We start from the raw sequence: 10,624 nt of genomic DNA on the forward strand, positions 1-10,624 counted from the left end.
AATGCTACCAAACTGATGACGCTTTCTACATAGTTTCTGTAAACACAGTCTACTAATTTAATAAGGTGGCTATCAATCCCATGGAATTTTGTATGAAATAAAAATGTATATATGCAGGATTTTAATCAGTGGATATGAAACAGTAACATCATCACAGTTTTTTTTTCTTTTGTTTTGCTTTATATTTTAAATATATTGTTAAATCAAATCTGAACTTGGCTGAAGAAAAACTATTTGAAAAGACTATTATAAAAGGAAGAACACTCAGACCTTGAAATCTGCAAGCATCTCAAAATCAAATAGGAAAAAAAAAAAAGCTTTTCTTGAATAGGGAGGAGTAAGCAAGGTCAACAAGAACTTTGAGGGGAAATCACTCAAGCAGGTGGGCAAGAGCAGATAGCATGACTGGGCTGATTGAATAGGAAATGTTTCTTGCTGTGACCAGCTAATTATCAGAGTGAGCTTCTAAAGGGGCATGTACTGTCTCTTAGTAATTCCTTAAAAATGGGAGTAAAGCTAAGGTTCATAGGATTAAAGGAGGAGAGAAGGCTAATTAAATTTTGTCTGGGCCACATGAATGAGTAAGTAATGAGAAACTGTACAACTGGTCAGCCTCTCTCTTGTTTAAGATGGACGGTGTCTGTCTTTAAATATTGTTAGAGATGTCAAGAGAGTCATTGCTAAGTTGAGGTGGGCTGACCTTCATGTTCATGTTGGCCTTAAAGAGACTTGACAAGGACTACGCCTAAGAATGTAGTGAATGGGAAGCAAGATGGCAATATAGGAGGCTTCTGAGATCCCTAATACACTGGATATTCTTTCTCTTTGAAAGAACACACGTGAAACAATTCTCTTTGAAAAAAAAAAAATCTAGAAAATATTATAGCAGAATAGACAAAGGGGAAAACATCCATATCAATATGACAGGCTCTAGGGGATGAGTGAGAAGCCACCTAGAGATCAGTGCTACTTATAGACACCACTCTTGCCTTCTCCCTCCAGTCAGCTCCAGGAAAATTCCTTGAAAGAGCTTTTACGCATATCCTAGCACCCCAGCTTTATTAGCTGCTGCCAAGAGAGAGGTTTCCAAATGTCTGGTTCTGTTTGTGAGTCCCACTCTTACAAGATACCAAGCAAAGAAGCAATTTTTTTTTCTTATTTCAGTTTTATTGAGATATAATTCACATATAGCACTGTATAATTTGGGGCTTCCCTGGTAGCTCAGCTGGTAAGCAATACACCTGCAATGCAGGAGACCCCAGTTCAATTCCTGTGTCTAAGCACAAAAAACACAGCTATATAAGTTAGAATCATGGAATGCTTCAAAAAGTGAGTGTCATCCTTAAAAAGGGGCCATGCTAATCTTCTCTGCATCCTTCCAATTTTCAGTGTATGTGCTGCCAAAGCAAGCACCAAAGAAGTAATAAGAACCAGCTATTCTAATGCTCACGACACTAGGAAGAACGTATTAGCAGAAGGAAGTATAGCAAAGATTAGTACAAAAACAAAGACTTAAAAAATTAGAAAAAAAATCAATGAAACTAAATATTATTGTTTTGAAAAGATAAGCAAAATTGACATACTGTTAAGCTAGACTAAGAAAAAAGAAACAAAGACTCAAAATTATAGATGAAAAAGGAAACATTACAGTGGATACCACAGCAATACAAAGGATTGTAAGAGAGTACTATAAAAAATTATATACCAACAAAGTGGACACCATAGAAGAAAGGAATAAATTCCTAGAAACAGACAACTCACAAAGTTGACTCATGAAGAAATAAAAAATCTGAACAGAACAACTTGGCAACCCACTCCAGTATTCATGCCAGGGAGATCCCATTGATGGAGGAGCCTGGTAGGCTACAGTTCAAGGGGTTGCAAAGAGTTGGACACATCTGACTTACTGAACTAAGAAAGCTAATTCAGTAATCAAAAGCTTCAAAAATAATGAAAAGTCCAGGAATAGAGGGTCTTACTGGTAAATTCTGTCAATCATTTAAAGAAGATTAATACCAATCCTCCCTGTTACTTACCAGGGGTCAAACCATGGTGGAGGCAATGAAGATAATGGCGACCTCCTTCAAAAGCACCATGCACACACTGCTAGACTCAGTGCTCCAAGCCTGCAGAAGGCCACTGCCAACCCACACCACCACCAAGGACTCCTGAACACTCATGGGCAAGTCTGACTCACCAGATGGTCCATGCAGAGATCAGATTGATAATATTATTTGCAGTCAAAGATGGAGCAGCTCTATACAGTCAGCAAAAACAACACCAGTACCAGAAGCTGACTGTGGCTCAGACAATGAACTCCTTATTGTCAAATTCAGACTTAAATTGAAGAAAATAGGGCAAACTACTAGACCATTCAGGTATGAGCTAAATCAAATTCCTTACAATTATACAGTGGAAGTGACAAATAGATTGAAGGGATTAGATCTGATAGAGTGCCTGAAGAACTATGGACAGAGGTTTGTGACTTTGTACAGGAGGCAGGGATCAAGAACATCCCCAAGAAAAAGAAATGCAAAAAAGGCAAAATGTTTGTCTGAGGAGTCCTTACACATAGCTGTGAAAAGAAGTGAAAAGCAAAAGAGAAAAGAAAGACATACCAAATTGAATGTAGAGTTCCAAAGAATAGCAAGGAGTGATAAGAAAGCCTTCCTTAGTGATCAGTGCAAAGAAATAGAGGCAAACAATAGAATGGAAAAGAATAGAGACCTCTTCAAGAAAATTAGAGATACCAAGGGAACATTTCATACAAAATGGGCACACTAAAGGGAAGAAAGAGTATGGATCTAACAGAAGCAAACAATATTAGGAAGAGGTGGCAAGAATACACAGAAGAAGTATGAAAAAAAAAGATCTTCACTACCCACATAATCACGAATGGTATGATCACTCACCTAGAGCCTGGCATCCCGGAGTGAAAAGTTGAGTGGGCCTTAAGAAGCATCACTATGAACAAATTTAGTGGAGGTGATGGAATACCAGTTGAGCTATTTCAAATCCTGAAAGATGATGCTGTGAAAGTGCTGCACTCAATATGTCAGCAAATTTGGAAAACTCAGCAGTGGCCACAGGACTGGAAAAGGTCACTTTTCATTCCAATCCCAAAGAAAGGCAATGCCAAAGAATGATCAAACTACTGCCCAATAACTCTCATCTCACACACTAGCAAAATAATGCTCAAAATTCTCCAAGTCAGGCTTTAACAGTACATGAACCATGAGCTTCCAGATGTTCAAGCTGGATTTAGAAAAGGCAGAGGAACCAGAGATCAAATTGTCAGCATCCACTGGATCATCAAAAAAGGAAGAGAGTTCCAGAAAAACATCTACTTTTGCTTTATTGACTACGCCAAATAGTTTGATTGTGTGGGTCTCAACAAACTGTGGAAAATTATGAAAGAGATGGGAATACCATACCACCTAACCTTCTTCTTGAGAAATCTGTATGCAGGTCAGGAAGCAATGGTTAGAACTGGACATGGAACAGACTGGTTCCAAATAGGGAAAGGAATACATCAAGTCTGTATATTGTCACCCTGCTTATTTAACTTATCTGCAGAGTACATCATGAGAAATGCTGGGCTGGAGGAAGCACAAGCTGGAATCAAAATTGCCGGGAGAAATATGAGTAACCTCAGTTATGCAGATGACACCACCCTTATGGCAGAAAGTGAAGAAGAACTAAAAGCCCTCTTGATGAAAGTGAAAGAAAGAGTGAAAAAGTTGACTTAAAGTTCAATATTCAGAAAACTAAGATCATGGCATCCGGTCCCATCACTTCATGGCAAATAGATGGGGAAACAGTGGAAAGAGTGTCAGACTTTATTTTTGGGGGGCTCCAGAATCACTGCAGATAGTGACTGCAGCCATGATATTAAAAGACTCTTGCTCCTTGGAAGAAAAGCTATGACCAACCTTGACAGCGTTTTAAAAACTAGAGACATTGCTTTGCCAACAAAGATCTGTCTAGTCAAACCTATGGTTTTTCCAGTAGTCATGGATGTATGGATGTGAGAGTTGGACTATAAAGAAAACTGAGTGCCAAAGAATTGATGCTTTTGAACTGTGGTGTTGGAGAAGACTCTTAAGAGTCCCTTGGACTGCAAGGAGATCCAGCCAGTCCATCCTAAAGGAGATCAGTCCTGAATATTCATTGGAAGGGCTGATGCTGAAGCTCAAACTCCAATAATTTGGCCACCTGATGCAAAGAACTGATTCATTTGAAAAGACCCTGATGCTGGGAAAGATTGAGGGCAGGAGAAGAAGGGGACGACAGAGGATTAGATTGTTGACTGGCATCAGCAACTCAATGGATATGAGTTTGAGTAAACTCTGGGAGTTGGTGATGGACAGGGTGGCCTTGCGTGCTGCAGTTCATGGGGTCACGAAGAATCAGACATGACTGAGCGACTGAACTGAACTGAACTGAATTGAAGGCCAATCCTTCTCAGACCCTTCCAGAAAATAGAATAGGGAAAAATACATCCAATCTCATTTCATGAGACCAGCATTATCCTGATACTAATATCAGACAAGGACACAACAAGAAAAGAAAATTGTACGATAATATTCCTAATAGATATAGATGTAAAATTTCTCAACAAAATATTAACAAACTGAATTCAACAGCACATTAAAAGATAAGGATCATGCACCTTGATCTAGTGGAATTTATTACTGGGATGCATTAAGATTCAGTATCACACATTATAAATGTCACATTATAAAAGTAACAGATCACATTAAGAAAATAAATAATAGAAACTTCTGGCTATTTCAATCGGTGAAGAAGCATTTCACAAAATTCAACATCCTTCTATGGTAACAACTCTACACAAAATTTGCATAAAGAGAATGTGTTTCTACATAATAAACACTATCTGTGACTGACCCTCAGCAAACATCATAGTAAATGGAAAAATGCTGAATGCTTTTCTTCTAAGATCAGGAACACGACAAGTAAATCCACCTTCATCACTTTTACTCAACACAGTACTATAATTCCTAGCCAGAGAGATCCAGAAAAATGTCTATTTCTACCTTAATGACTATGCCAAAGCCTTTGACTGTGTGGATCACAATAATCTGTGGAAAATTCTGAAAGAGATGGGCATACCAGACCACCTGACCTGCCTCTTGAGAAACCTGTATACAGGCCAGGAAGCAACAGTTAGAATTGAACATGGAACAGCAGACTAGTTCCAAATAGGAAAAGGAGCACATCAAGGCTGTATATTGTCACCCTGCTTATTTAACTTATATGCAGAGCACATCATGAGAAACGCTGGGCTGGAGGAAGCACAAACTGGAATCAAATTTGCGGGGAGAAATATCAATAACCTCAGATATGCAGATGACACCACCCCTGTGGCAGAAAGTGAAGAAGAACTAAAGAACCTCTTGATGAAAGTGAAAGAGAAGAGTGAAAAAGTTGGCTTAAAGCTCAACATTCAGAAAACTAAGATCATGGCATCTGGTCCCATCACCTCATGGCAAAAGTCAGAGTAATTAGCAAAGAAAAATAAATAAAAAAGCAGCTAAATCAGAAAGGAAGAGTAAATTGCCTCTGTTCACAGATAATAAAGTGCTACAGATAGAAAACCCTTAGGTTTACAGCAAAAATCTCTAAGGACTAATCAACAATTTAAATAAAACTGCAGTATATAAAATTAATATAAAAAATCAGTTATATTCTTATACACTAACAAACTATGTAAAAAGTATAAATTCAGAAAACAAATCTATTTATAATAACATCAAAAAGAACAAAGTTCTCAGGTATAAATTTAATAAAGAAGGTGAGATATCTGTATGCTGAAAACTGAATAATTAATGAAAGACATTGAGAAGGAATAAAATAAAGATTATGTTCATTGATTAGAATATTTCATACTATTAAAATATCTGTATTGCCCCAAGCAATATACAAGTGTAATGAAATCCCTATCAAAATTCCAGTGGCAATTTTTAGAGAAAGAGAAAAAAAATCTCCTAAAATTTATATAGAACCACCAAAGATCTCAAATATCCAAAATGATGTTAAGCAAGTAGAGCAGTGTTGGAGGCATCATACTTTCTGGTGTTAAACATATTACAAAGATGAGTTAGAAAATAATGGTGAAAATGAAAGTAAGGTCGCTCAGTCCTGTCTGACTCTTTGCGACCCTGTGGACTGTAGCCTACCAAGCTCCTCATTCCATGGGATTCTCCAGGCAAGAATACTGGCGTGGGTTGCCATTTCCTTGTGCAGGGGATCTCCATGACCCAGGGATCAAACCCGGGTCTCCCGCATTGGAGGCAGACGCTTTACCCTCTGAGCCACCAGGGAAGCCCCATGGTCCTGGCATTTAAAAAAAGAGGCATAGATCAATGAGCATAATAGAGTCCATAAATAAGTTCACACATACATGGTCAGTTAATTTTAAACAAATTAGACAAGGATGTACAATGGGGAATTGGTAGTCTCTTCAATAAATAGTACAGAATAACTGGAAATCCACATGCAAATGAGTGAAATTAGACAACTATCTTACTCCATTCACAAAAATTAACTTGAAGTGTATTAAATAATTATAAGATCTGAAACTACAAAAATCCTAGAAGAAAATCAGAGGTAAGCTTCTTGAATTTTGCATTGGCAATGATATTTTAATATATTTTAATCATATTTAATATAATTTCATATATTTTAATGACATTTGTAAGGGAACAATGCAAAGGAATAGAGGAAAACAATAGAATAGGAAAGACTAGAGATTTCTTCAAGAAAATTAGAAATACCAAAGGAGTACTTCATGCAAAGATGGGCACATAAAGGACATAAACATTAAGGACCTAATAGAAGCAGAAGCTGTTAAGAAGATGTGGCAAGAATATACAGAACTATACTGAACAGGTCTTAATGGCCCTGATAGCCACGATGGTATGATCACTCATCGAGAGCCAAGACATCCTGGACTGTGAAGTGTAGTGGGCCATAGGAAGCATTACTATGACCAAAGCTGGTGGAGATGATGGCATGCCAGCTAAACTATTTCAGATCCTACAATATGATGCTGTTAAAGTGCTGTCCTCAGTATGCCAGCAAATTTGGAAAACTCAGCAGTGGCCACAGGACTAGGAAAGGTCAGTTTTCATTCCAATCCCAGAGAAGGGCAACTGCACTCATTTCACATGGTAACATGGTAATGCTCAAAATCCTTCAAGGTGGCTTCAGCAGTATGTTAACTGAGAACTCCCAACTATACAAGCTGGGGTTTCAAAGAGGCAGAGGAACAAGGGATCAAATCGCCATCATTCACTGGGTCATAGGGAAAGCAGGGATTCCAGAAAAAAAAATCTGCTTCATGGACTATGCCCAAGCCTTTGACTGTGTGGATCACAACAAACTGAAAAATTCTTTCTGAAAGAGATGGGAATACTGGACTACTTACCTGCCTCCTGAGAAACCTGTATGTAAGTCAAGAAGTACCAGTTAGAATAGAACATGGAATAACAGACTGGCTCAAAATTGGGAAAGGAGTACATCAAGGCTGTATAGTGTCACCCTGTTTATTTAACGTCTATGCAGAGTCTGTGTGTGCTAAGTCATTCCATTCGTGTCTGACTCTTTGTGGCTCCATGGACTGTAACCTGCCACGCTCCTCTGTCCATAGAATTCTCCAGGCAAGAATACTTGCCATACCCTCCTTCAGGGGATCTTCCTGACCCAGGGATCAAACCTGCATCTCCTGTGTTTCCTGCATTGGCAGGCAGATTCTTTACCACTGAGCTACCAGGGAAGCCATTCTATGCAGAGTACGTCATGCAAAGTACCAGGCTGGTTGAAACTCAAGCTGGAATCAAGATTGCCAGGAGAAATATCAATAACCTCAGAAATGCAGATGACACAACCCTAATGGCATAAATCAGAGGAAAAGATCCTCTTGATGAAGGTGAAAGAGTAGAGAGAAAAGCTGACTTAAAACTCAGCATTCAAAAAACTAAGATCATGGCATCTGGTCCCATCACTTCATGGCAAATAGAAGGAAAAAAGTACAAACTTTATTTTCTTGGGCTGCAAAATCACCGTAGACAATGACTGCAGTCATGAAATTAAAAGATTCTTACTCCTTGGAAAAAAAAGTTATAACAAACATAGACAGTATATTAAAAAGCAGAGACATCACTTTGCCAACAAATGTCTATATAGTTAAAGCTATGGTTTTTCCAATAGTCATGTATTGGAAGTAAGAATTGGACCATAAAGAAGGCTGAGCACCAAGAATTGATGCTTTTGAACTGTGGTGCTGGAGAAAACACTTTAATGTCCATTGGATCCCAAGGAGATCATACTAGTCAATTCTAAATGAAATCAATCCTGAATATTCATTGGAAGGACTGACATTGCAGCTGAAACTCCAATACTTTGGCCACCTGATGCGAAGAGTTGACTCATTGTAAAAGACCCTGATGATGGGAAAGATTGAGGGCAGGAGGAGAAGGGGATGACAGAGGATGAGATGGTTGGAAGGTATCACTGGCTCAATGGACATGAGTTTGATCAAACTCTGGGAGATAGTGAAGGACAGGGAAGCGTGGGGTGCTGCAGTCTACGCGGTCTCAAAGAGCTGGACACGCCTGAGTGACTGAATAGCAGCAATGATATTTTGGGTTTGACACCAAATGCAAAGCCAACGAAAGCGAAAAATAAACAAGGCGGACTACCTCAGACGAAAAATCTCCTGCAGAGTGAAGGAAAGCATCAACAAAGTGAAAAAGTATCCTATGGAATAAAAGATAGTATTTGCAAACCATGTACCAGACAGTGAGGTAATATCCAAAATAAATGAGGAACTCATGCAGCTCAATAGATGAAAAGACAAATAACCCTCAGAAATAAATGAGCAGAGGACCTAAATAGACATTTCTCCAGAGAAAACATACAAATGATAAATAGGTGCTTGAAACAGTATTCAGCATCACTAATCACCAGGAAAATGCAAATCAAAACCACGGTGAGCTACTAACTTACATCTGTTAGGGTGTCTGTTATCAAAAAGTCGAGAGAGAACAAATGCTGGTGAGAAGCTGGTGAAAACAGAATCTTTGTGCACTGTGTGTGGGAGTGTAAACTGGTACACCCACTATGCAAAGTACCATGGTGGCTCCTTAGAACATTAAAATTGGTCTCTCAGATCATCCAGCAGTTCTGCTTCTGAGCATACATCCAAAAGACATAAAATCATTCTGTTAAAGAGATATCTGTACTCCCATTACTCACAATAGCCATAATATGGAAACAATCTGGTTTTCCATCAACAGATGGAAGGATAAAGGAAAAAACCTCGTTCTGTCACATACACACACACATACACACACACACACATGCATGCGTGTGCACACACACACAGTATGTAACATTAATCAGCCTTAAACAAAAAAGTAGACCCTGTTATTTGTGACGACAGAGCCCAGAATGAACCTGAAGGCCATTACACCAAGTGAAATAAGTCACATGGGAGAAGATGAATATCACATGGTACCACTTATTTGTGGAATCTAAAAAAAAAAAGAAAAAAAAGTCAAATGCATGCCAATGATAAGCAGGGGCAGAATAAGCAGAGGGTAGAAAAGTGGTTGCTAAGCCTTCACATTGCACACTCTAAATATTTTTTCCTTTTCTCCACTAATGATACCTCAATAAAGCTGGGTGGGGGGATGAAGCTCACTGTGCAACACGCGTGCTCATGCACCAAAGAACATATAAGGAAAATAAAGAGGTTTAACATTTCATTATTAAAGTAAAAACTAGACTGGAGGTTTGAAGGAGATAAATTCAGAGGATTCAGAATGTTGACTCCAAGTGTCCTTGGGCAGTAGAATGAGGACAGCAGATTTCCTGGTTTTCGGTCTCAATAGTTTCCATGGCGGCCAGACCACAGAGCGTTCAGAGGATACACACCGCAGCCACTGTGACCAATGCCCAGCTGTATCCTGGGGAAACCAGCCTCATGCCCAATGTTATATAATTGTAGGTGACCCCTCACTGCGGTGCTGTGGATCGTTTTGTTAAGATAGCCTAGAGTCCTGGTTGTTTTCCAGACCAGAGCATATAAATTCCAGGAGCTTCGGTGACCTTCCTTTGGGTTCCAAGTGGCAGCATCAACAAGCACAAAGTTTACCCATAAATGATCTGCTATGAGACTCAAATATTTTAGGTTTATGCCAAATCTCTCAGCTTCTGATTCCAAGTCTTTTTGGGTATTCTGTGAGAAAGGAAGGCTGTAGATTCCTTTTAGTGCTAAAATTTGACACCTAAGCTTACAAGTGTAACACCTGGTTAAAGACCTTTTGCTTCTCTCCACACCCTCTCCAGCATTTATTGCTTGTAGACTTTTGGATAGCAGCCATCCTGACTGGCGTATAATGGTACCTCATTGTGGTTTTGATTTGCATTTCTCTGATAATGAGTGATGTTGAGCATCTTTTCATGTGTTTTTGTGCCATCTGTATGTCTTCCTTGGAGAAATGTCTGTTGAGTTCTTTGGCCCATTTTTTGATTGGGTCATTTATTTTTCTGGAGTTGAGCTTCAGGAGTTGCTTGTATATTTTTGAGATTAATCCTT

General features: G+C 38.9%; 1 non-coding gene across 1 annotated transcript; it reads right to left on the minus strand.

The window, feature by feature from the left end:
- Positions 1–1,306: 1,306 nt before the first annotated feature.
- Positions 1,307–1,413, minus strand: LOC139034529 (U6 spliceosomal RNA). The gene has a single exon (XR_011487075.1). It is a non-coding gene; the product is annotated as a U6 spliceosomal RNA (small nuclear RNA).
- Positions 1,414–10,624: the final 9,211 nt, after the last annotated feature.

The sequence above is a fragment of the Odocoileus virginianus genome, chromosome 3, assembly GCF_023699985.2.
Source record: "Odocoileus virginianus isolate 20LAN1187 ecotype Illinois chromosome 3, Ovbor_1.2, whole genome shotgun sequence".
In the NCBI taxonomy this organism is placed as follows: domain Eukaryota; kingdom Metazoa; phylum Chordata; class Mammalia; order Artiodactyla; family Cervidae; genus Odocoileus; species Odocoileus virginianus.